This window comes from Coturnix japonica, chromosome 4, assembly GCF_001577835.2.
Source record: "Coturnix japonica isolate 7356 chromosome 4, Coturnix japonica 2.1, whole genome shotgun sequence".
Classification (NCBI taxonomy): domain Eukaryota; kingdom Metazoa; phylum Chordata; class Aves; order Galliformes; family Phasianidae; genus Coturnix; species Coturnix japonica.
Genome location: NC_029519.1, coordinates 29,846,116 through 29,871,887, shown reverse-complemented (window position 1 = coordinate 29,871,887; position 25,772 = coordinate 29,846,116). Strand labels below are relative to the sequence as shown.

At 39.6% G+C, this 25,772-nt stretch overlaps 1 protein-coding gene across 6 annotated transcripts in view; it reads left to right on the top strand.

Annotated features, from left to right (window-relative positions):
• FBXW7 (F-box and WD repeat domain containing 7) overlaps positions 1-25,772 on the top strand; it is a 151,538-nt gene that overhangs the window by 8,733 nt on the left and 117,033 nt on the right. For 2 of the 6 annotated variants that reach the window (XM_032444124.1, XM_032444123.1), the window contains exon 1: positions 24,174-24,192. The exons of 2 other annotated variants lie outside the window; for them this stretch is intronic. The gene's annotated coding sequence lies outside the window, so the exon portion shown is untranslated. Of the gene's footprint in view, positions 1-8,895; positions 8,914-13,425; positions 13,536-24,173; positions 24,193-25,772 lie in introns of those variants that run through there. 2 more of the 6 variants (XM_015861323.1, XM_015861320.2) reach the window with 2 other exon arrangements.

Genomic DNA, 25,772 nt, shown 5'->3' with positions numbered 1-25,772 from the left:
CAGTTGCATCCAACTTTTTTTTTGATTGGAGAACTTTTTAATGGGCCATCCAGAGCAGACATGCCATTTGCTGAGTGTTTTGCTAAAATTCATCGAGTCAGTGAGTAGTATATTCACGCTGGCATCCAATGCCTTGTCAGTGGCTCACTGTCTTGCATCACCCTTTTTCTTTAGTTTGGTGAGGTGATCTGAAGACCGTACGCTTCCTTCTCTTAACGTTAATAATTTTGACTGAAGTAAGTTTTTGCCATTTCACCATTTCATACTTGCAGGACCATGAGCAAGTGAAGTAGTTTTAGTACAGAACACAGACCTGTTGCTGTTAATGCTTTTCTGTAAGGTAATAGGCCACTTGGTGCTTTTCCTTCGGATGACTTTTTGCTGACATCTAAATAAAACCAACTCTTTTTCCCCAAACACTGAGAATCGTTTTCCTTAATGACCTTTTGAGACTTCAAGGGTTTTTGAAAGTCATTTTCCCCATTATTTCTCCTTAGTTTGCTGCTGTTGTGAAGTTTTGCTAGCCTAAAAAAACCCACAGTTTCCTTTCCAGAAGCTGTGTTCTGTACACTCTCTGATATCAAGCAGTGTAGGTTTTACAACAATACTCTTTATAGAGTGGTTTCAACTAGCTTGGTAATGGGTGAAAGGCCTGTTTGTCCAACTCTCTCTAAATCATATTTACTATCTCTTTAAAATGTTAGTAAATATTGTTTTATTTCTCACACTGTAATAATAGATATTTTTAGAAGTTGTTGATATGATCTTTGTAATATTTACAGATGTCTTTTTCCTCACTTAAAATGAGAAAATGCCAAATATAATTGATTTTTCTCTAAATGTGGTGTTAATGAGAAGTTTATGAGGTCTATTCCATTGCCCTAAATCAGGCAGTTAAATGTTGGTAGTTTAAGAACATGTCTGCTCAGGTGGGCCTTGTATAGGAACCCAGGAAGTTCCCCAGTACTTCATGTGGCCCATCTCCAAAATATCCCTATGTGGGTGCGCAGGGAAATCTTTTTTATAGAGTTTGATACTATTTGTACTTGAGCTGCTTTCAGCTTGGGACATCTCTGAGACAGGGATGGTTTCTGTTGCATCAGAAAAGGTTGAACAGTTTCTCTTTGAACTTGTCCAGTTTTTCCTTCTGCAGCAAATTCAGCAGGTGTGCTCGCTGTTGCATTGGGAGTCATTTTTACTTTGAGTGTGGCTCCTACTAGCTTCATTAAGTTGTTGCAGTTGGCTCCTATCCTTTGTTCTTCACATCTCTTGCCTCTATCATAGTCCCTTGAAATCGGTCTTTGGTCTGGAAGAGACCATTATTCACGTGTGTGCTCTTCTATATTGAAGTCATTTTTGATGATGTAGTGTACGTCCACACTCATTTCTACGTTTGTTTTCTCACGCTTTATTTTCTTGCTGAAAAGGACCATTGCTTACTGGCGCTTTAAGATAGACGTCAGTCCTAGGAACAACAGCTTGAGCTGAAGTTTAAGCTGTGGGGGCTGTTTCCTGAAGAACTGCTTGGCCCCATGGAAATGACGGGTATCAAAGTAAGGAGGGATTCTTGGCCGTGCCTCAAGGAAACTGCAATTCCTGTATAGCTGTTCCTGGGTAAAGAACATCACAGGAACTCCTTTGTGACTTGATGATATAGATGATGTCTGTGTGTTTATATATATGAAATAATGTTATATAAGAATTATAGTATGTAAATAACATAGCAAGATATTTCTGAAATGATAAATAATTGATTTACTATGTTATTATTACAACAGTTGAACCAGGTAAAATAAACAAATGTTCAGCCCTTGTAAGTTGTATCCTGAAGTCTTAATAGTGCATTGATGGTTTGTATTGTAACAGCAGTTCTTAAAGATTTTAAATCACAAGTTTATATATATATAAATATATATATATTACCATCATGACTGATTGCTATTGTGAACAAACCTGAAGATGCTTGTGATGCATTTTAACTCTGGTTGGACTTTTTATCAGTGCCATAGACTGTATCATGAGTATTTTGTAAAAGCAGTTGAGTTAAATTCAGGTCTGATCCTGCAGTCACTGAACTGTAGACTTGCAAGCTGAGTGCGAGCATAAATGTTTGCTGCATTGTGAGTTACAGATGTTTGTTGAAATTCTTAGTGACATACTTTTGTTGCCTCGGAACAAAACTGATTGTCAGTTTTTCATTGTTAATGAAAAGTAGTAGGAGCTTTTCATTAGTCCAAGCTTGCATTTATTTGTTTAGAAGAGCATGATGTTGATTTCTGAAGAGCAGGACTGTCAAGTACACTTAGGTCACTTAGGAACATAAATTCCATTGACTTTGCACTGTTAGGGGAGCAGATCTGAAATGGAGGATTACTTTAGAAACTTCAGCAGGCTGGAAAGTACAATTGGTGACAAATACCAGGTGGCACATGGTGTTACGGAGGTCTCATTTTTGCGTGATTTTTTTTTTAATGCCAAATAAACATATGGATGTAAAATTTTTTTGAAAGGCTTGGTCAGGTATGGGTTGGGGGAATTAGCACAATGGGGATTCATAATTAAGATGGCATTTTATATAAACTTTTAATCACTTTATAGAAGTTGTGTCGATCTGGTTTCAAGGAGTGGAGTGTGTAACTCCTTCTGGAGTCTGCCTTTGCGGTCAGTGTTGTGTTGCTGTTCTCTTCACCAGAGCGCTGCAGCGGCACAGTAGCACCCAGAAGACTCCGAAGTCCAATGAAAGCTTTAAGCAAAGAATTTAATGGTTGAAATTTTAAAGTTATGTAAAATTACCTACCCGTCCAATTCTGCTGTGAAGTACAATGGTAGTTTGTTTGCTTCTTGACTACGTATTGATGACTGTTTGGTTTGGCAGCAGCATGGAGGACTGCAAAACTTGTTTGAGTGGTGGTTTCAGCTATCAGTTGTCTTTCCGTGCCTTATCGGGCTGCTTGACAACTGTTTAATTGAAAAGTTTCACAAGCTATTGGAGTGTTATTGTTAGAATAAGCACTTAATTCCACAAGAAGGATATAATCTTGTGGCTTGCTATGGAGAGTCGCAGTGTAGGGGGAAGGGATGCTATCACTTTTCTAGATAGCATGCTTGTTTATTTTATAAATACAGATTATTTTTTCTTAACATCCAAGGACAGAACCTTGGCTAATTGTACGTATCTCTGTGGGGACAAATGTTTTGTTATCATTCTGTTATGAAAACTTTTGCTGAGAACTCAAATGCTGCATTCACAGTAACAAACTGGAATCTTGTCCCTGCCAAAATGCAGAAGGTGAAACTTTTCAACTTGCTCATTTGTTCTCTCTCGGGTAGTCCTGTATGTTACAACTGGTAGTTGGTGCTGTGCTTGACAATTGGTCTGGTTCCGTTTTTCAGTCCAGACTTACAACGCTTGTGTTGATTACAGTAGGTTATCAGTGTTGCATAGGAAGCTTTGCATAAATCATGAATATTATAAATGAGGAATTTTTGGTGGTGTGGTAGAAGGGGAATACCTTGACCAGGGACCCTAAGATATTCTGTTCGTAGGAGGAAAAAGGCGTGGAACTTTGTGCTGCTGTTACTGCATTTAGAAAAGTTAGCGTGGAGGGGTTTTGTGTCACCAGTGTAAGGAAATGGACAAGTTGACAGATTCTAGAACTTCTGAGTATGAGGGTTTTTGTTTTTTTTTTTAAAGCATAGTTAAGTGAATTCTATGAGGTTTCTGATGTTTCATAGACTAACAAAAGGTTGCTTTATTAGTAGCTTTAATGAACAAATCGCTTTATTGGCTTAGACATACTGGTTGCTTTGTCGGCCCAACCAGCTATGGGTTCTTGTTTCAATTCACCATTGTGCCGGAGTAGAGAAGTGATAGCCATTGACCTTCTGTTAAAGCACAATCAAAAGTTTTTTGTGGAGAAGAAAAGTGTGCAGGGAAAAATCGGAAAGCAGTTTTCTGACTTGAGTTCAGCAACACAAAGACCAAGAGGCAGCACAGTGTACCTCTGCTGTGCCTTTTCTCGCGGGGTGGCTCAGTACAGTGATCCACCTGAAACAAGAAAACCCGAGACTGACTTTGTGAAGGCTGTTTTTCATGGAACTTGTGTGTGAAGTAAGAAGGAGTTTTTATTGTAGCTGTAAGGAAGCATATCAAGTAGGTATTAGTTTAAACCTGAATGGAAGGTGTGTTAGCTTACAAAAAGAAATATTCTTTTGATTTTTTTTCCTCTCCAATATTGATTGCTTGGTTTGTTTGATCAAATGTTTAACATGTGACTTAACCATGGCCTTTGATTAAGTGACCATATTTTATTTCTTGAAGCAGTCCCTATGAATTTGTTTTTTTTTTTTCTTCCTGGCTGTATGGATAAGGCACATAGGAAATTTGTTATGTTCTTTAATCTTCTGTTAAAGGCAATTATTTCCCGAAGCTGATGTCTGGGCAATGGAAAGATGCTAAATCAGGCAGGCTGGCGTTGCATCCCCAGGTCTGTACTTTATCAGATTGCTTTAGAAACATTTTACTTGTGGAACATGAACATCTTCCTGTCACTGGAATAGCATTCAGGTTATAGCTGGGGTTTCAGATAGGTGTACTGGGTGTATTTACATTATGGACCACGTGAAGTTATAATCACGATTAAAAGGATTAAGAACTTTCCTCTTAATGAATGTACTTCAAAGAATAATTTATTGTTCTCAGCAAGTTCTTGTACACTTTCTGGCTTACAGGTTTGCACTGGAGCGCCTGCGTTTGGTAGGAGAAGTCGCTGGGATTTATTTAACGCTTTGGTTCCACTTGGAGATTTGTTGTGGGGATCCTGTTGTATGTTTAGTACTTGTGACCTGTTGGGCCTAGTTTGCAATGGTTTCTATTTGTGTTACAATAGGGTGTCCAAATTCCTACTTTTAGGAAGTAGATCCATGCTCTCACCTGTTCTTATTTTCTCCAGGAAGCTAGTTTTCCCTATGACCATTTATTTGGGGGAGGACTATGTCAAACAAAGAAATGGTCCTTGCATACATGTATCTAGATTTTGTTTTTGAGGTTTTGGAGAGGAACTGACTTGTTATACTCTGGTTAGCTGCTGTAGCTTGGTGCTGTGTAGAGGAAGTGACTTTTTACTTCCTCAAGGTGTGTTTTCTTTGGAGTCTTGTAGCATCAGAAGGTTGTTAATAAGAAACTTGCATATTTTGACATCAAGGGAACTTGGAGTGGGAAAACAGCTGTTTTCTTTGTGATCCTAAAAAAAATTGAGCGAGCTATTTTTGAAGGAGCTCCCTATTCAGAGGCTGCGATAGCACCTGAGTCTGGCAGGCAGTCACAGATGTTCCACAGCAACTGCTACTGCCGAGTCCTTTACCTCAGCTCAACTACATGTGCAGCTGAAAAGTAAGTTATACCTGAAGAGCCTTTCAGAACCAATTAAAGCATACAAGGTTTTTGGTAGTATAATGGGTACTGTACAAATTGTGTGAAAGCAGACAGTGTGGAAATTCAGTTCAGAAGCTGAAATTAGCAGCATACTCATAAATTCTTTCCCGTTTATTGTTAAGCAATGAAATGGAAGAGATTGTGTGGCTTTAAATTAAATTTAAATTACATTATAACTTAATTCTTCCTCTTAGCACATGGAAGCTTGTGTTTGAGTAGGTTCTTGTTGGGAACTGGTTTTGAGGTTGTGTTGATACTTCAATGACTGGACCATTCGTAACTTGTGTGTGTGAGCAGAACCGATGTTAGCTGTGTGTGTCAAGGGAAAGTGATTCAGTTTTCATTGGAAAGATGGTAGAAATAGGGAAACAAAATGTAACTGCAGTTCTGTCCAGAACTCTGCTATAGTTAGCTTTTTCATTATATCTTTCTTCATCAGAGTCAAGTTCCTTAACACCCATGTCAGTAAATGTTTGTTAGCCCACTAAATACATTTACTGAAGAAAGAAGGCACATCTAGCTTCTTTAAAATCAGCAGCTGTATGCAGTACTGTCGTGAGACAGGTTAGTTTTACCCTACTGATGATGTGTCGTTGCGCTAATTCCTGCAGGAAGAGTGCATTTCTTATTTGTCTTACATAACAGTAAGATGTATACCTGAGAAGGCTGTTTCTTCAGAAGAATAAAATAACATCTTCGAATATTATCTAGAAACTTGCTGCAAGAAAAGTCCCAGGAGTGGATTAGCAATTTACCTTGGAATCTGTATGGAAAATAATTGGATGTTACTAGCTTATACTGGAAAACATGGAAGAATCTTCACTCTGATTCTCTCCTCTGATTGCCTTCAAGGTTATTGTCAGAGCCAAGATTTCTGAAAGAGACCCTGCATCAGTTAGTGCTGGGTCCTACAGAGCAAGTGATGGGAAGCTTACCAATGACTCTTTACCATCCTATAGTAAACATTTACTCTGCTCCCTAGTATAATCAACTAATTCTGTGGATCTCGCATACACACTAGAATGTATGTATTCCTTTCAGTTCACCAGGCATTCTTCGGAAGTAAAGGGAGGGCTATGCACTAGAATGAACTTAGATCTATGAATGGGAAAGGACCTTGCAGGCACACCATGAATCAAGATGAACTTGGTAGTTGGTTTTACCAAGGTGAGCCTAAGGAAACCATCAGAAGACAAATCTGGATCTTTAAAATATGGGATTCTGCCGCCTGTCATGAATTGGTTTGTTTTGTGCAATGTGATGAACTCTTCAACTTGTTGATACATCACAAGTATTTTCCCATCTTCCTTGAGATGTCTTTCTCCATTTCATAAGTTACTGACCACCCAGAGCAGGAGTTGTTCTTTGCCTTTTTGAGATCTTGAGGTTTTCCATGCATGATCTTTTCAGCTGTATCAGTTTGACTAATGGAGGTGGTTTTTTTTTTTTAACTTCATGACATCCGTGCTTTTAACGCTGTTCCAGTTAAAACTGTCGACGTAGAAAGCTCAATTTAATTTAATTTGTAGCTGCCTTTTTACATCAGTGCTTTGGGATGGAGTTCTCCCAGCTATCATGCCATGCTCCATCCACACTTCCTATTTTTAGCTTCTGCCACTGACTTCTCTGTTTTATTTAAGAGCATAGTATTGCTCTTTTTATGCATCATCTTCTGTAACATAAGAACACTTAGCTACATCTGCAGAGTGTTTTGATGCAGCTGGGCCAGCACTCTTGAGCATGTTTTACTTTGTTGGGGGGGGTATCACAATCCATGATGATGATAATATTGGCTTGTTTCTTTGTGGAAAAGAAGCAGCAGCAGTAGCTCAGCACACAGTATTTAAGCGGCTGTCCATAACTTCTATGTTATTCTTGAGGAAATGCTGCCATTTATATGTGTGTTCATTGTTTAGTGGGAGCAGTGACTTAAATAAGTTGCTATTAATTTTGCTGGACGTGAGATGTTTTAATAGAAACAGGGAGTTACATTAATTACTTTAATGCTTGTGGGAGTGTTTTAGCAGGTGCTAAATCTGTCCTGTATGTACTGTTCAAAACCCACTTAGTGAAATATAATGTTTTCCTGTAATGTACAAAATACCCAAGACAGACCCATGGACTTGAAATGAAAAGCTCCTCTGCTTAATGGTCCACATCTTATGTTTTTTTCACTCTCATGGAAACAGCTTACTGCTATAGTTGCTGCATTAATCCATAATCCAATAAAGGGGATTTATTTGAGGGTTTGAACACAGAGAGAAGAAAAAGAATGTCTTTATAGTGCTCTGTGAGCAATAGTTATGGTTAAAAATAGGTAGAGCTTTTGAATAGCTTCATGTTTGCGTTTTTCCATGTTTCCATGTGAGAGACTTGCACACTCAAGTTTCCCAGTAACAGAGATATGCAAGTACCTCCATTCTCTTCCCTTGCTCCTCAAGGAAATCGATGACACCAAGAATCACACAGAATCATAGGGGTTGGAAGGGACCTCCAGAGATCATCGAGTCCAACCCCCCTGCCAAAGCAGGTTCCCTACACAAAAAAAAAATCCAAACAATCCATCTCTTCTCCCCTAAAAGTTTTCATATGTACTTCAGCTGCCACAAATACAGGGATAACTGTGTCACTGTTTAAATCTATACATTTGGTCTGTTAAGTATCACTTGCTAAATGGTTGGTGGCCCTTCAGCTTTGGTCCTGACTATGTCAGTTCCAGTGTACGATTCTAGTGCAGTATAGCTAACGCTCTTCTGATAATGCATGCAAGTGTATACCTGCAAGGCTCTTCTGAAATTAGACATTGCATAGATATGCCTAGTGGTGAAGCTCCCACATAACTCATATATGTTAAAATGTTTGAATTAAAGTTGCTCCAGATTGAAAAGTATGCGTATGAGCTGTTTGTTGCTGTGGCTGAAGAAAGGGTGGCATATTCTGAATGGGAATTTTTAGATCTTTAAAGATAAAACTAAAAGGAGGAGTGCATCTGTTCTTCATAGAATTGTACAATGGCTTGGGTTGTAAGGGACCCCGGGAATTACCATACTCTAATCCCTCTGCCACAGGTGGAGTTGCCAGCCACTACATCAAGTACTGGATCAGATTGCCCAGGGCCCCATCCAGCCTGGCTTTAAGTACCTCCAGGGATGGGGCATCCATGACATCTCTGGGCAATTTTCTTACTGACACTGATAAATACTTACTGGAAGTTCCATGACAGTTTGGTTCCTCCAAGGGTATCCTGACATGCATCATTAGAAGTTCTCATTCTAATATGTCATTGCTAGAATCGCACAATTTTCTTTCCTTCAAAATAAACTAAGATCTTGATGTATCTTCCTCTGCAGTTGTTGGTGCTTCATAGAAACCAAAGGCAGGATCTTCAAACAACTGTTTATGCTGGGATTTGAAAGGTACAATTATGTGACTCAATCTCAGGAAAGTGAGCAGTTGGAACTTTGCAGTTTAAATGTCAGGTACAGCGACTTTCATTCCTTTCTCTCTTCTGATGTTACAGCTTTGCCTATGATTTTCAAACAGTTTGCAGAGAACTCTGAGAAGGCTTTCTTGAAATGCTTGGCATTTTGAGAAAAGAGAATGTTAGTGCTTAGCTTCCTTTTGAAGATGGCTTGATTTCTAAGAACTGTTAAATGCCCTGTCTGGATTTTGTAAATTGCTCTCTGTAAGAGAATATTCATTCATGATTTGAGAATGCTTCTTGTTTCCTGTGTCTGAAATTAATTCCAGAAAACAGACAAGATGGCATTAATTTTTAATGCTTGAAAGTTTCTCTTGTTAGAATTATCTTTAATAAACTAGAGCCTTACTCTACTTTTCAGAGTACAATTTAGATGTGAATGATGGTACTGTGCTTCCAGGGGTAGATGTACAAGACTAGAAATCGCTTGGTACTCAGATACACATGTGCATTCCTATGGGCCAAATGAACTGGAAAGAAGTATTGATCGGGAATTAGGTTAAGACCTCTGAATTATAGGCCTGAACTTTGGCTTGGCCAGCTGCCATCCTGTGATACTATCAAAGCCTTAAATTGTCTATAAAATGCTCTATAGTCTATGGGCTGCAAGGAGAAGTTGGTAAACATCACTAAAGTGTAATCCATGAAGTGCTGTCTGCTTGGAATTGACAACAGAAGTCAGAAAAACTGCTGTAATCATCTAGGAGATCTTGAACAAAAGTGAGGGGGGAGGGACAAAAATGGCTCTGGCAAATGCATTTCCTTTTGAGTTCACGTTTTAGGTGTTAGCAAATGGCACAGGGAGCTTGGCACCCATCTCCACGTTAGAGAGCAGGAGGTACTAGGCAAATCCTGTGTTCTCGCCTGTAGTTCCTCATTCCTGTCTTTGCTGGCTGTGGTCTGGTTGCTTCTAAAAATAGTCAGTGTTACAGATGCTCCTGCTAGCACTGCAAAGAGTGTGATATATTTGTGCTTTGTGGGGGTAGAACTGCAGTCCATGAGCAACGGTTGAGGCAGAGGTGCAGGAACAACCCATGTCTTGGAGGACATAGCATTTGAAAACATCTGGATCTGCTTCTGGCGCACATCAGCTGGTTGTATTGTTTCTCTTAAGTTTGGATTTTGCACCTTTTTTTCTCTTTGTGTCCACAGCAGCTGCATTTGTACTTTTCCTCATTTGCTGCAGCCGAAGTCTTTGCCACCTTGCTATTACTGCTGTACTTTCCATCACATAGTGTTACATCCTAGCAGGACTTTCTTTTTGAGGAGTATAATTAAAACCTCAAACTATTGGAGATTCTTGGCATGGATTAGAAAGATAGAGCTTTACCTAGTTAAAATATAAGTGTTAATGTAGCGAACACATTATTTATTTTCTTCCTTAAATCCTAAAATCATAAAAATATTTCGATGGCTACAGAAATGGGTTAATTTAGCGATATTGCCTGCGCGTCTTGATACCTACAGACTCAGCTGTCAGTCTGAACATGTTATTTATCTCAATTTACCAGAGTATTGCACATTGTAAGGCTTTTTGCAAATTAATGAGCACCCAAGACATCTCATTGAGAGTAGTTTCAAAGTCAGTTCAAGTTCTCATTTATGAGAAGTCATGTGTATCTAAGTAAATGGATCAGGTCTTTCATCCACTTGGTTATGTGTATGGAAGAATGACAGGTATAGTACAGTGGTCAAGACTAGTTAGTATATTTGAGTCTTTTACAGTTAGCTGCATATCCATATTAATGAAGAAAAATATTCAGTGCCCGAGAGTGCCTTTTGGTCTTGAATAAGAGTCTGTAACACACTGGAGAACTTCTTGACATATATTCACCTCAGTGACACTGCTTGCTAGAAAGTGAAATTTATCCTGTCTTCTGGTATAAGGTTAGAAAACAGAACTGTTAGTTTAGATTGACTGTTCAAAGAATTCGAAAGAATCCAGAGATTGTTAAAGAGGTGCTTTGACACTATAATTTTGATCTTATGCAAAACTGAAATTAAATTGCAACCCTTTCTTAATATCAGAAACAGATTGCTAGGCTCTTCATCAGTAGTTCCAGTAAAAAATTCGGCATCCTATATCTTTTGATACTGCAAATTGCAATTACTATAAATTTAGCTGCTTCTTCCCAGGTATCTGCATTTATATTAATCTGGGAGTTTCAATATTTGTAAGCTGTGGTTTGAAAATAGGTATGGGGAGTGCTGTCTTAAAACAGTAATAGCCAATAAGCTTGGCTAGCTTTACATACCTAGTTCGATGTGTATGCTGCTAAAAGATTGCTATGCAGAGTTATTACTAAGTCTATGCTGCAGTTTTTCTTTATTTTGAGGGAAGATAACTTCAATACAGTCTCTGAAAGCATTGTTAAAATAAGTGGCTTGGTATTTGTATGAACTTTTTCTTCTTTTTACTCCTTCTTCCAGTAGCAAAATGGAGTTGTTGTGTGAGTAACTTGATTGGGTGAGTCGACATTGATATTATCAATATATGAATTATTCACAGAAGATTGCATCCCTTAGAGTTTGCAACTCCAGTTCTTTAAAAAGAAACTTAAAAATGCATGAAAAACTTCATTCCTATATGTGTACACATTCTCTGCAGCCAAGATATCATAGTTTCAGACAAATCTTGTGTGACCTCTTGATGAGACCAGAAGATCAAAATTAAGTGCTCTGTTAATCACCTGTTAATGTTTTGTGTTTGTTTGTGTGAAGCTCATTAAAGAGTACATAGAATTGATTAGGCTTTTCCTCTTGGCTAATTGATCAGGAGGCTATTGAAAATTCTTTCAATAGAATGCAGAGAAAGCAAACAGATTATGAATAGGCTGTTTTATTTCTTAATGTTTCTACCAGTGCTGTCCTAATCACGTCAACATCTCTAAGATGTTTGTAGGTCTGTTCAATAGTCTCCATCTTTCAAACAGGACAAACTTAATGGCATACTTTTTGCCTCTCTCCTTCATTATGTTTTTCATCTGGGCAGTTAGTGATTAAAGCATATGAATAACTTTTCATCTTTCACACTTGCTATAGCTTAAATTTTAGTCTGTTTGTAGGCATATCTTTAAATTTTTCTTACTGTAGCTTTGTATGTACCTTTGCTGTGGCATGTTTACTTTTCACAATACTGTAAAATTGCTCAAGTCATTTCATTTTATCCTGCAGATGCTGACTTTTGTTCACTTCAGTAGAATTAAACCTATATAACCATAAATAATTACCTTGGATTGTATTGAAAAAGCTCTTTGAGTTTTGATTTGAAGTTTTTATGGCTGCATGCGTATAACTGAGGACCTAATCGGGACTTAGCGCTCCCACTGTTTCATATGAAATCAGGAAAGTGTTTATCAGTGTCCCCTTCCTAGTCTTTGTTACCCACTCTAATAATTAACATCCACTTTGATCTAGAATTTCAGAAAACCCACAGGAATTGTTCAGCAGTCTCATTTATTCCTCCTTTCACGAGACTAAAAAAGACATTGCTAATAATTCAGATTTAACTCAATCTCCAGCTGAATCCTAGGTCATCTTGACGGTCATGTAGAACAGCTCATTCCCTTCCTGTCTGTCCTTTTGGATGTATACCAGTACTGCTGTGAAGATAGTTTTGCATGCCATGATGATACTAGTATGTTTGAGTTTTGGGGGTTGGACTCGATGATCCCTGGAGGTCCCTTCCAACCCCTACGATTCTGTGATCAGAAGATGTGACAAATAAGCAACTTAGATCTTAAGCTCACTTTTTTTTTTTTTTTTTTTTTTTTTTAAATTATTGCACTTTAAATTGCAGCTACTTATGACAGAATTTTAAGCACTATTTTAGTCTATGGCATGTGAATTTCCTTGAAGTCCTGCTACAAAATTTTGCAGCCAAAGAGGCTGCCTGTGCTTGCAGCTTCGCTTTGCTGTGTTGAGAGTTAAGGACTGTACTGTGTTCATGATATTTCTGAAGCAGTGTCAACTGTGACTTGGGTAATAGAAGAGTACAGTGGAGGGTCTTCATAAAGTAATTTTGATGTTTATCATCCACTGGTCTTAAAGTTTTGTGGTATTTACCTGTAACCTTTGGATAGTTTAAAGAAAAAAAGAGAAGAAAAGGATTGAAGTATTGCATAACTTCATAGCTCACTACATACAGCATAAATTGATGCTGTATGTAGTGAGCTGGTGAAGGAGGACAAAACCTAACAGGCATTCCTGTAGATATTGGCAAATACTAGGTTCTGAAGTTAGCTCTGCTCTTCTCTCTTCAGTGTTGAATGCTGCTATTGATCTTTATAGTGAACTGTGGTTATTTAAATCAGCTCTTCAAGTGAGTTTTTCTGTTTCAAGAAGCTACCGTGGCTTTGAACCACTTGAATGTTGGCTTTCCTTGCCCGCTGCGTGGCCCTGCAGCAGGTCAGTGGCGCTGCGTTCTGCCACGGACGGCGCCCCAGCTTTGTGACGAGGCTGCCAGAGGCCGCTGCTGAGCAGGCGGTGCTCCCATGCTGCCGCCCGTCTCATGTGCCGTCACAGCACATGTGAGCGCAGGAGGTGTGAGTAGGCAGCGGGGCTGGGAACAGCTGTACTGGGAGGCTGAGAGGTACCAGGGCGCGGGACGGGAAAGCACAGGTTGGTGCACAGCGCGGACCTGTTTCCTGCGCCCCTCTCCGGGGGAGCGGTGAGGATTTGGAATCTCGTGTGGCCGCAGCTCCCCCCAGTGGCAGGTCTGCCGCAGTTGCAGAGAGCTGTTAAGGCGCTTCCAGATCAAGCGCTGTCCCGAGGAGCACCCTCATCCCCGTCCTTACCTTTGTAGAGATAGGAAGGGGACGCTGTGCCTGAGTGATAGGATCAGGAGTAAGGAGCTGACTGTACGTAAGGTGTGCTCCCTCCTTCAGCATTACTTCACCTCATCTCGGTACACGTTTGAAAAATAGCGCCTCCACAAATAGAGTAACTGCTGTTGTTGTCTTGCACGTGCAGACATCCTGATTGCTCCTGCAGAAAATGGGAGAGATTCTAATTCTGTCCACACAGCTGAACCTCTCATCATCTGGCACAGTGATTGCTGCAGCATCCTTTTATCATGTCTTTACTGATGCTCTTGCTGTATTCACTAAAACTATATATATATTTTAAGTTTTCTCTTCTAGTATATCAATGTATTCCCAGAATGTAGAGCAATAGTTTGAGGAGTCAGCATTGAAGGTGACATGACTATTGATACCAACTCATTTTGGCTTCACGGCAATCTATGCAACTTTGAAATCCTGCATTTCTAATTACACAGGCAGTTGCATTTATTGAGTTCTGTTCTGGTTCTGTTTACAGTATTCCCTTTTTCCTAAGTCTTTAACTGGTAAGTATCTATATAGGTTGACAGACCTGTAATACGAAGCTTCTTTTTCAGAACATAGGATTTCTGTTGTTTCAGGTTGTGTCCGTAGCCTCTGTCCCATCACTGTGTGCATCCAAGCAAAGTCTTCTAGTAGACTTAGGTAAATTGTCACTTGGTTATGTGGAGTTATGTGGACACCCTCAACAAAAAAGTGCCCCAAAACCAAAACAAATTGCTGATCTAACAAGAAATCCTGCATGCTTAATTCTTAAGGTCTTGTGCTGTCCATTGTGGCTCTTAGGAAGCTGTGAGTGGGGATTATGGGTTGCTTGGGTTGTCTGCTAGCAGGTGCAGCATACAGCCCACATGGTGCTTGTCAGATGTTGGATGATCCCATAAGATGAAGGGTCTTTAATAGAAACATTCGTATCATTTGAAGTTTCCTTTGTACTCTTCTTTAGTTTAGAAATTATGACAGTAGTAATATTAATGTTTTCCTGTCTTAAAGGTTTTCATATGGTGCTCAAATATGCCCTACTGATTAGTTTGTGGATGATTTTCAAGGCTTTGCAGAGCATGTTAACTTCTTCCTTCATCTCTGCAGTACAGAAATGGTTTTCTGAAGTGTGGACTAATAGATTATTTTGGGGCCAAAAATGTTCAGAAATGGAGAGAAATTGAATACTTTTCTCCCAACAATAAATGCTGTTTAAAGGCACATAACTGGATGAATTTAACACCCTTGTATATCTGTTTCTACTTTGAGTTAATCACTTTAACTTGCATGACTTGAGGTGGCTTATTTCATCTCCTCTAGCTGCTTAGGGCTGTAGAAAGATCCATGGATGTGAAAGTTAGCTCCCAGGTTGTGTGCACAGATGACCTTGCTAGGCCATCATCACTTAGCAGGGCTTGAACATCCTCATATTAATTAAAGCTCGTTAATGTTCAAGAAAATACGTGCCTTAGAACACAAGAACTAGTCATTGTTCTGAAGTAAAATTCTGTCCCTGTAATAATAAAGCATGCTTGGGATGTCCCACTGACAGTTTATTATCCTTTACATTTAGATCAGTGGTTTGTAGCCATCTCTTCTGCCCTGTCATGGCTTGGGCTTGCACACAGGTTAAGTGCAAAGGCTGCTGAAAATGATTAAACAGGTGCTTGGAAAAAAGTCTTCCAGAGGCATCCTAGAGATCATTGGGCTCCTGCTCCCTCTGATCAAGATGCAGTATGTTTATTGCAGTAGTTCTGTGCTTGGTACTGAGCACTTTTCTCTTGAGCAAGCTGTCTCCTTGCTGTCAAAACCCTTAGCTTTTATTTCCTCTCTACTTTAGTTACAGGAAAAGAACAAAAATAAACCCAAACGACTTCTTGTCAGCTGCTTTTTCTTGTCCTGTCTTCAAAATTATACCCCTCCTTTTCTGTCCCCTTGTTACTGATATACAGCAAGCCGATAATGTAGTTGTTCACCTCTTTTCTGTACTTGTGTTGTAAGCCATAGTAAGCATTAGTCTCATTTTGTAGACAAGAAAGTGAAGAACAAAGCAGCAAACAAGTATGATGTCACTGCATATGGTATCTGTGGTTTGGTTGTGTTTGAGTTCCTGTATTAACCCTGCTGGCTCAAACTGCAGCATCTTCAGCCTCCTCACGTCCCCTTCATCTCTTTATTCTTCTTTTCATTTTCTGTTCTGTTAACAAAATGATACTGAAGTAGCACAGTGGTCAGGATAGGTGATCTTGTGTGGCCTTCTGTATTTGTGAGTTATTTTCCAGGTGAATCAGCTTTGCAGTTCTTCCCTATCTGACTACATGAACAATTGTACCTCTTTACTCTTCTGTATGGGAGTGTGGAGTTTGAAATCTGTATCCTGGCATAAGTACCTGTGTTAAGAGAGGCACACTTGGTAGGCAAGATACTACTTTGGTTCCTGAGGTCAACATCTACTAATGTTTTTTCACATTAAATGCTGCCAGCTTCTGCCTCTAAGGCAACTCAGCTTTTTACCTGAAAGCTATCACAGGAATGAAATATAATCGTACGCTGCTTTAACTTCCATCTACATTAAAGGGAGCTTTTAAAATTTGCTAACCTTCAGGTGTTAAAGCTAGCATTTTTCCTGTGACTTGCACATACGGGCAGTGTTAACGTTAGCTATGGGTAAGGCTGTGCAGGGAAATCTGTACTGCGGCCTCTGACGAGGTAATGAAAATGTACTTGAGAGTGAATGAGAGCTCGAGATAGAATATTTTGGAAGATAATATCCATAGCAAATCCTTGGCCTTAATATAAGCCTGTAGATAGAGGGTGAGGCTCGAGTGGAGAAACAGGGCACAAAAATGTGTGTTATTCAATAATGGTTATGTTACAATTGTAAGTTTCCATGTGAAGTGGCCAGTCACCTTTGTTTTCTATGTCTTAAACATAACAGAATCCAATCCACTTGTTTCCTGCAGCCTGAAGAACAGAAAGGATTAGAATAGCTTCATTGTTGTTGTGGTTCTTGAGAACCACATGAAATACAGCAGGAATGTTGATCTTTATAAGGCTCTTCTTGTCTTTCACTCTTCAATTTTGGAATTGGATCGCAAGGTTTCTTACTTGAAAGATTCACAGCTGTTAATGAGGAAGTGAAGGGCTACTTTTCTATGCGCTCAGACATGGAGAAATGTGGGAGTTCTTGCTTGGTTTTGTTGTGCTTTGGGGGATTCCTGGCATTTTCAGTACATGCTGCTGAGAAACTGGATTTCAGAAAATTGACTTTTGTCTCCTGCTCTGTGAAGACCTCGATTATGGAGGAGAGTAAATAAGTTAATGAGGTTAAGCAAGCTTTAAAATTAAGAATGTACATTAATTCTTTAAAGGCATTATCCAAATGACAAGAATTACAGGTCTTGCTTCTATGGTGATTTTTTTTTTTTCTTTTTTCTTTTTTTCTTGTGCATGTGGTAATTTCAGCATTGGAAGTTTGCTGCGTTGCCGAAGAGCCTTTGTCTTGTGTGTGCTCTGTGCAATGCGATAGCTCTGTGCCTGCCTCTCAGCTAGGTGTTTCAGCCCCACCAAGTCTAAGGCCTTCTGTTCCAAGGGCTTAGCAGGGATTCTCTGGTTACTAGCCTGTGGTTCTAGAGAACATTTAGCGCCTTCTCTGTTCTGTTCTCCTCTGACTGTTTAGAGAGGTAGGCTGTCCTCATCCCTTCCATCAATATGAAATGGGTGGCTCTGAAATCTGCAGTGAAGTGACCAACCACTTGCTTGTGCTGTATCTTATAACAGCATCCTTCTTTCTGTAAAAAAGTTCCCTTGTTACCCTGCTTCAGGACTTTTGTTCATCACCTTTGTTTGGAAAGGGGCAGCAACTCAGAATTAAGTCACCTTTAGGAAAAAGTACCAAGCATAAATTGATAGTGTTTCCTTCTGAAATCAGCCAACAGCCTGAAAGAAGAGCTCTGAAATAGAAGTATTTAGTGCTTGTGCTGAGGAAAGTATTAACTGCTTCAGTGCTGGATTGCAAATTGGCAGCCAGCTGAGTGCTTATCCCAGATTGCTTCCCAGAGCTCTGGAGGGGGAGAATCACCCACTGTCAGAGACAGACCAGCGTGGGTGTCTTCAGAAACTTTTTTAATACTTTGAGGTAATGTCAGCATACTGAAAAGGAATAGGCCATGTACATTAATGTGAATGTATTTCATAATCTACTTGAAGGATTAGTGATTTATTATATTCAGTTGGTTTATAATCTTCTGCTGCATTTCTGTGCTGTATTTAAAACAAACCAAAAAACCCAACAAAAACAATGCGTGCAGAAACAACAGCCCAAGAGTAAAACAAACAAAAAAGCAACATCAGAAACTGCAACAATGAAAACAGAACATGTGTGTTCGGGAGAACTGGAGGAGTGGAGCAGCTCCTATGCAGGTGGGTCCTGTATCAAGCTGTAGAGCAGTGTACCTAATTTGGTGTGAGCTGTATTTGTGACTCAAATGTAGGCTCGCAGTCTTATCGTTCCTGGCATATTGTCTCTCAGCAGCACTTCTGTAGCTAAGTGGCTTAGATCCCGGGTCAAATGATGAATTCAGTTCTCCTTAAGCCCACTAGAAAAAGCATCTAGAAATTTGCCACTGGCTCATCTGCTTGCAGGTGGCACGCTTCTCTCAAGCCCCACGTTGACTGCTGTCTTTTACACTGTGCTTGTTGTGTAGGCTAAGCATTTTCTCATGTAGATGGAAAATCTTTCTTATCTTTTAGCAGGTGCTAGGGATTGTTCAAGGTGCATGATTTTCCTTAGCTCTATGGTATATGGGGAAGTTAGCTGTGGGACTCATAGTACTAGCAATGTATTCCTTATTACTTTCTTACTGCTTGTTTATTTACTTGCTTGTAAAACCAACTCTGCTTATGGAGCAAGGAGAAGTTTGTGGGGTTATTATAAGGCCACCTGAGCAGGGAGACTAGCCTACATGTGCTACTTAAGTAGATACATAAGATAGTTAAAAGTTGAGTACAGTTTTCTATCATGTACAACTCTTCGATATAAGAGTGAATAAATTTTGGAATGCATAACAAATTGGTTTTAAAGGATATGTATTTTTTTGGTTGCAATGAAACTGATATGGCTGAGCAAGGACTTGCAGCTTAAACTGAGGGAAAAGAGAGAAATGTACAGGAAGTGGAAGCAGGGTTGTGTAGCCTGGGAAGAATATAGGGATGTTGTCTGCATGTGTAGAAATAAGATCAGGAAAGCCAAGGCACAGATGGAGCTGAACTTGGCAAGGGATGTGAAAAATAACAAGGAGGGGTTCTACAAGTACATAGGCAAGAGGAGAAGGACCAAGGAGAGCTTTCCTCCCCTGATAAATGAGGGTGTGTGAGAGTATGTTCAAATAATCACTGAGAATACTTCAATTGTATACAGATAAAACTTTTTCCTCATTGTATCAGCATGCAATAAATATTCAATGTCACTTCATCTGCATGGAATACTCTACCAAAATTGAGACAAAAAATAATCGGTGTATGAGTCTAAAATATAATGAATGAGCACCTGCAGTCTGTTAGCCATTTGGGTCGTTCTTGCAAAACATTATAGAACTGGTTGGTGTCATATCTGGATTCTGATCAAGTAAAGAAGAAGTGATATGTGGATAGATGCCAGATGAGTACTGAACATGAACATAGTATGGAGCTGTTGAGAAGACTGTGTGCATACACCTATAGGCTAAAGGAGCCTCTAATCTGGGAGGCTAATGATGATCATATATCTATATTGGAATGTTTGTCAATTCAGTTAGTTGCATATGTCATTGTTTCAGGCAACGAGTGTTCTTAAGGAATGTGTATAGCAGTGGTATAGATTGTTGATTGGCTCACGTGAATGAGCCATGCAGATTGCAAACCTCTCAACATCACAGTGCTTGTGAGCTCTTGGATGCCAGAGCTTAGGTCATGTGCCTGTACTGTTAAGTGTGTGCGGGTGGCACATCCACTCAGTGTGATAAGAGTCCAATGCTGCAAATACTAGGTCTGTATTTTTATCTGTCTAGTGGAGGTTAGGGACAGTAGAGTGTCATAGACTTTCTGGAGAGAGATACAGGGTTGTATATTTTGCTTTCCGAATAAGAAAGCTTGGCATCAGGAAAAGAGGGTCAGGTAGGAGATGGGGGTCTTAGTAGGTACAAGTGGTGTTTATTCTGTACGGGCCTTCTGTAGTTGCACAGTTCTGGAACAAAAATAGTCCTTTCTCACTTTTTCAATTGTTTTTTTGTAGTCTCCATTAGGTGGATGGGAAGAGAAAGGATGAGCCTGAGTGTGGTCAGCCCATCACCTGCTCTTGCCTCCCCCAGACTGGGTAGAAGGAGCTTTGAGAGAAGCTGATGAATCTGAAAACCACTTCTGCTGTGTTGCCTTGGGCTACGCTGCTGAAAATGGAAATTCTCAGGTTCTTCCTGTACTGCTCTGAAACCTGCCTGCTGCAGGGACAGTGTGCTTGATGACTTCTTTGTTTCATTTTCAAGTCTTTCTCTCAGTTTGCCATCTTTGACAGTTCAAGCATCTGAAGAATGTTTTCACATCTTTAAGTGGGAATTGTCTTGGATTTCTTGAGATTGAAGAAGATGTAATTTTTAATGCGATTTTCAGCTTCTCCTAGTGCAGTTTTCTTTTTATTACTAGTAGCAAGCCTTCAGTTAAAGGCTACGTTTTACATATTTACCTATTGCGCTTTTATATGAAAGAGTGCTTTGCCCTCTAGGCAGGCCAGTTAAGCAGTTTTGGGTATTGTGAAGAAATATTCTTATGGAACTTCCTGTGTTCCAGTTGTTGCCTCTTGTTCTGTCAGTGGGCACCACTGGAAAGAGCTTGGCACCATCCACCTAATTCCCACCCTTGAGATAATTTGTAAGCACTGTTAAGTTCCAATCTCAGTCTCTTCTATTCCAGGCCAAACAATCCCAGGTATCTCAGCATTTTCTCATACAGGAGATGCTCCAGGTAGGGGGACTGGAACTTGATGATCCTTGAGGTCCCCTTCCAATCCCAACCATTCTATGATTCTATATATTCTGTGCCTGTGATGGTTTGTTCTTTTTCAGTGCATATTTTCACTGCTTGTAGCCCTTTCCACACTATGTACGAGTATTATTTCATTGAAGCCTCTAACTTAAGAGCATGTCTGGCAGTTCGCCTCTTGAGATTTTGCATATGGTTGTAGTTTAGCATGAAATATCTCTGCTTCACATCTTTTTTTTTTTTCTGCGACAGTCAGTGACTTACAGAGTTTTGCAGGAAAGCTTTGTCAATACTATAAATGTTTCTCTAAAACTGTAAACAATCCTGTTGTGTTTGTAAGTTCAGGTTTCAGCAAGTTTGTGGAAGTTGTGCAGGTTTATGTAATAATAATAATAGCTGGTATTCTGGAAAGTGTTTGCAGTTCCAAGGATGCTGCCTATGTGGCTTCTTCCTGCTAATGAATATTATGGAGAAGAACATTACGCATCTAATATTTTAGTTGGAAATGAGGAAGTAACAAAGGGAGAAAAACAAGGGCGTGGGAGGGCAAACAATTTTATTTTCAGATAAAATAAGCCTTAGAGAGTAAAAATGTATTGGAAGTTTTGCAGATGGCAAATACTGGGAAAGCAGAAGAAACAAAGTAGGCAACTTTTGCACTGGCATTACCACTATGTCTTCCTATTTTAAATGACATCATAGGATGCTTTTGGCGGAGGAAGAGAGTTAATTTTTAACTATGTCACAGTCAATGGGACATCAGTGCTGTTGTCTATAGATAGGAAAAAAATTCTTGGAATGATATTACTTTGATATTCCTGGAAATATTAATTTGGCTGATAGTTATTCTATAAAACTCGGTCTTGTCTGTCAGTGGCTCTATTTGTGTGCATCCTGGAATCAATAGTACATTAAAGAAACCAGCATGAGGAAGGGTAAAATTCATAAATAATGAATAGCAGATTTTACCGCTGGTGTTTAATTTCTGCTAAGAATAATGCAAATTCCATTGAAATACCCTTTTGCTTCCTAACCTTATTATACTCAAAACTATTACCAAAAACATCAATGCTTTCCTGTAGTGTCTCTTGTTAAGAAATGTATCTGTGCAGTCCTTCACTATGTGCTGCCAAAGGATGAAGCTGGAGCTTCTATTTATCAGGAATAGAGGTGCACTGAGGATATTTGTGTTAGAACTTGCCTGCAGTCTACTGGCAGACCAGTAACTGAAGTAAAGGGGATGTGAGGGTTGCTTTTCACGACCATTTTTTTAGTTGTACAAACAATAAATGCTTGTGGAAAAAAAGGTGTTTCCTGTGGCATGCAGGACACACGCAGTTTTGCATGTGAGAGGTCCTTGCACTTTAAATCTGTGCATTAATTTTTTTTCATTAGCTCTCTCTGCTTCCACATCCTGCACATTGCTGGCAAGCGTGCATCAGCAATGAGACTTTCTTCACTAATGTGCCTGACATCTCTGAAATGTGACCGGTCAGAGCTATAGCCAATGATTTCTTTTTGTTTTGAAGTTAGTTCCTTTCAAGCCATTTAAGTCATTTTACCTGAGATTACTTTGTTTTCAATATAATGTGCTCTTTCGATGAATAGCTGTGTAGAATCAGCACAGGAAGAGCAAAGTCCTTGGCAATAGCAGCTCAATTGCATCTGCAGATGAGGATTTAAAATTCTGTGCAGCAGACAGTACCTCCAGCAGGCGAGTAAAAGGTTACTGCATTATTTTGCTTGTTTGCATCTGTAGTCTTTATCTACGGAAGGTTTTTTTATTGTGCAATTTGCTGTGCATGCTTGTACATAGACCGGAAATGGATTTAATAGAAACATGAATATCGAAAGGGCAGAGCAAGGTGAAGGGAGAGGCTCAGTTCAGCTTTAAACCAAGGAGAGGGAGGGGGAAAGAAGGGAGAGCGAGTAAAGGGGAGGGGAGAGAGCAGAAGGGAGATTGTTTTGAATGCAGCACGATAATGAGAAGTTTTCTGTAAATATATTTGTTTAAGCTGCTTTCGTGTCACTTGCATTTGCTTAACCTTTTGATAAAAAGGATGCTGTTGAACGAGACAAGCACCGATAGCTCTATAAATGTAAGTGACAATTATTTCAAGTCAGATTATCCCGTAATCAGGTTAAGCAGTTATGTTAACGTGAGGCGTCCTTTCAGAAATAGTATTGCATACATTTATTAAACCAATTAATATGAGCTTTTTACAGCCTCACTTAAATTTTTATCTAGAAAGCAAAAGGGATATAGTTATTGCATTAGCATCTCTTGTAATGACGAGATGTTTCCAATAGCAATTTTGTGCATTGAAGAAGCACTGAGTATATTTTTAACCAGGTATACACATTTCTAAAGGTTAGGAGACCTTTTTAATTCAAGTGAGTAGTTAGATGTAGTTCTGCCTTTCTGTACTGCTTTTTCCTTCCCAAAGAGGACTCCTTGCAGACCTTCCTAAAGCTGCTTATACCTGCTGTCTGTAACTTGTTTGGAGAGTTGGTTCCAGTACCTTTTGACATCCTGCTTGAAATTCTCTTAGGCTTTTTTCATCCTAGGTTTAAATTATTACTGTTGACTTCTCCTAGTGTTATTCTCACTCACCTAGCTTTGCTGTAGCCGTTGTTATTTCAGGATTTAATAGACCCGAGCAGCATTTATCTCATGCATACAGATGTGGCAAGTGACTTTTTTTTCTTCCCCAGTCATTGCAAGAATTCGGTCTGTGTGCATCACAAGTGAAGTCTCATCACTCCCCCTTTATGACAGGAGGGTCTTTGCCAGGCACAGGAGCTGCGGCAGGTCGGCAGCTCCAAGAGAGCAGCATGCTGTGAGCAGGAGGCAGGGTGCCGGGGTGATGAGGGGCGTGGGGCTGGCAGGGTGGGGCTCTGTGATGCTGCTGTGGCCGCCTCTGCCCGGGGCCTGTCCTGGATAGGCTGTGCTGCTGGGGGGGCTAAAAGGGCACCGAAGTGACGGGAGCCACAGCAGGAAGAGTCGGTGAGCAGTTGGGAGGGACTACCATCCCTGCATCTACTCCTCTGCTGGGCAGCTGGCCTCTTTAGAGCTGCTTGCTTTGTAAACGGGAAAACGTACGCATCTTCTAAAGGCAAGGTATTACTTGCTGATGAGACTGCTGACATCTTTTTTGGAGAAATATGGGCTGCTTTTCTGCTTAGCAGTGCTAATTTCAGCCAGCAGGCTGCAGAATGAGGCAGCTGGCCAATTTTGAGTCTGTACGGGACAGTACCGGTCCTAATTCTGTGAAGAATAAACTCGTCTGAGTAAGTCAATGTGTGGCTGTGGCTGCAGCATTATTTCTTCTTTAATGAAGAGGCTGGGCTGTTCGACCTGCTGCTCCAATCTTCTATCTTTCAGCCATACAACGCAGCAGTTGCAGAGACTATCCATTGAATGTCTCAATCAGCCAAAGAAGGTAACTATATTTTACATTCTAAATATACCGTTAAAAGGGTTCTGCATAATTTGGATTTACATGAAAAAAGACAAATTTCAGATATTCTTAGCAGTTTTCTTGACCTTGCAGTAGCTATCCAATATCATTTAGCCATTATCAGGTTGTATAGCAATAGAAATGTGCTGCAGTAATTGATTTTGTAATAGGATCAGGTGATTTACTGGCTGCACTGACAACCACTTGCTTGCTTGTTCTGAGAAGTAGAGCACTCTAATGGATGTTTTGATTGCTGCCTTGAGTTGCTCTGAAACTGCTAGATGCTAAGAGATGTAACATAATTTGTCAGAATAAAAACTTACATAGCTGTGTTGTCCAAAAACACTGAAAATTCATTTACATTTTTAATACCGACTCTTTGGGTTATGGGTTCTTTATGTGACTGTCTTTATGTAGAACTGGAACTTGCTAGCTGACTTTGTGAATGACAGCTTATCCTGTGTCCTGATTTAAATTGTGTGAACACACCTGTTATATGCATTTCCTGAGAGTTTGGTCCACCCTAAGCTTAGTTTGAGACTTGTAGTAGTCAACAATTCTTCATTGATTTCTGTTGGTTATATTATTTGTTATCTATTACGTTTTGGAAGCGCATGCTTTGTCTCCTCCTTTTTACTCTCCATCTCCCTTCCCTTTGTTTAAAGCTGACTGTTTGGAAGCCAAACCAAACAAAAAAGATTCCATATGAGAATATGGATTTTAGAAAAAGTAGAAAAAGTCATTGGAGCTGTGATCCAGTGAAACTGGGGAGCTTAATTGGGTCAACCTTTTGGAACAAGCTGTCTTAGGCTGATAAATTTGAAACATATCTTGTCTCGTTAAGCTTGTGTCTTGCAAGATACGTACTAGAGCATTCATCTCCAGGTTAATTGGAGAGTAGCATGAGCATGGAGTATGTGACAGTGGTTACTAATAGTTTAAACATAATTCTTTTCACTTTAAAAATTCACTCATAAGTTATATTCACTATGGTGCAAGAATAAACATTTTTCTTGGAGTGCTTGCACTTCTAATGGTGTGTCATACATGATAGGAAGCTTAATGGAAGTAAAATGGCTTTTAATTGTTATACCTATTTTTGGACTGAAAAGTGCAAGGAAAAAAAAAAAGATGCACCAGGAAGTAGAAGAGTCTCACGTGGACTCTGAACTAAGAAACAGGCAAGAAAAACACGAGTGCACTGAAGCTTAGAGGTCAGCCACTTAGGCTGCAGGACATCAGTATACTGTGTACGATAGGTGATTTAAATGCCTAATAACTAAGCTTAAATGAGTAAAAAGCTCTCAAGAAATGAGATATGGACTGATTTTTGATATGTAATAGTTGAACCTAATTGTGATTACAATCAGTGAGCAAGAAACATATGATTTAAACCAATAGTTGTAATTTGGCTTTCCACTTCAAAGAAGGTAAATAAAAGAAAATTGATGATAGTTCATATAATTTGGTACACGTTTTTCCTTATGAGAACATACTCCTATTTCCTTGACTGCTCATGTAGCATGTGGTTTGATGGTCACCTTTTCAGCTGTGCTTTAACG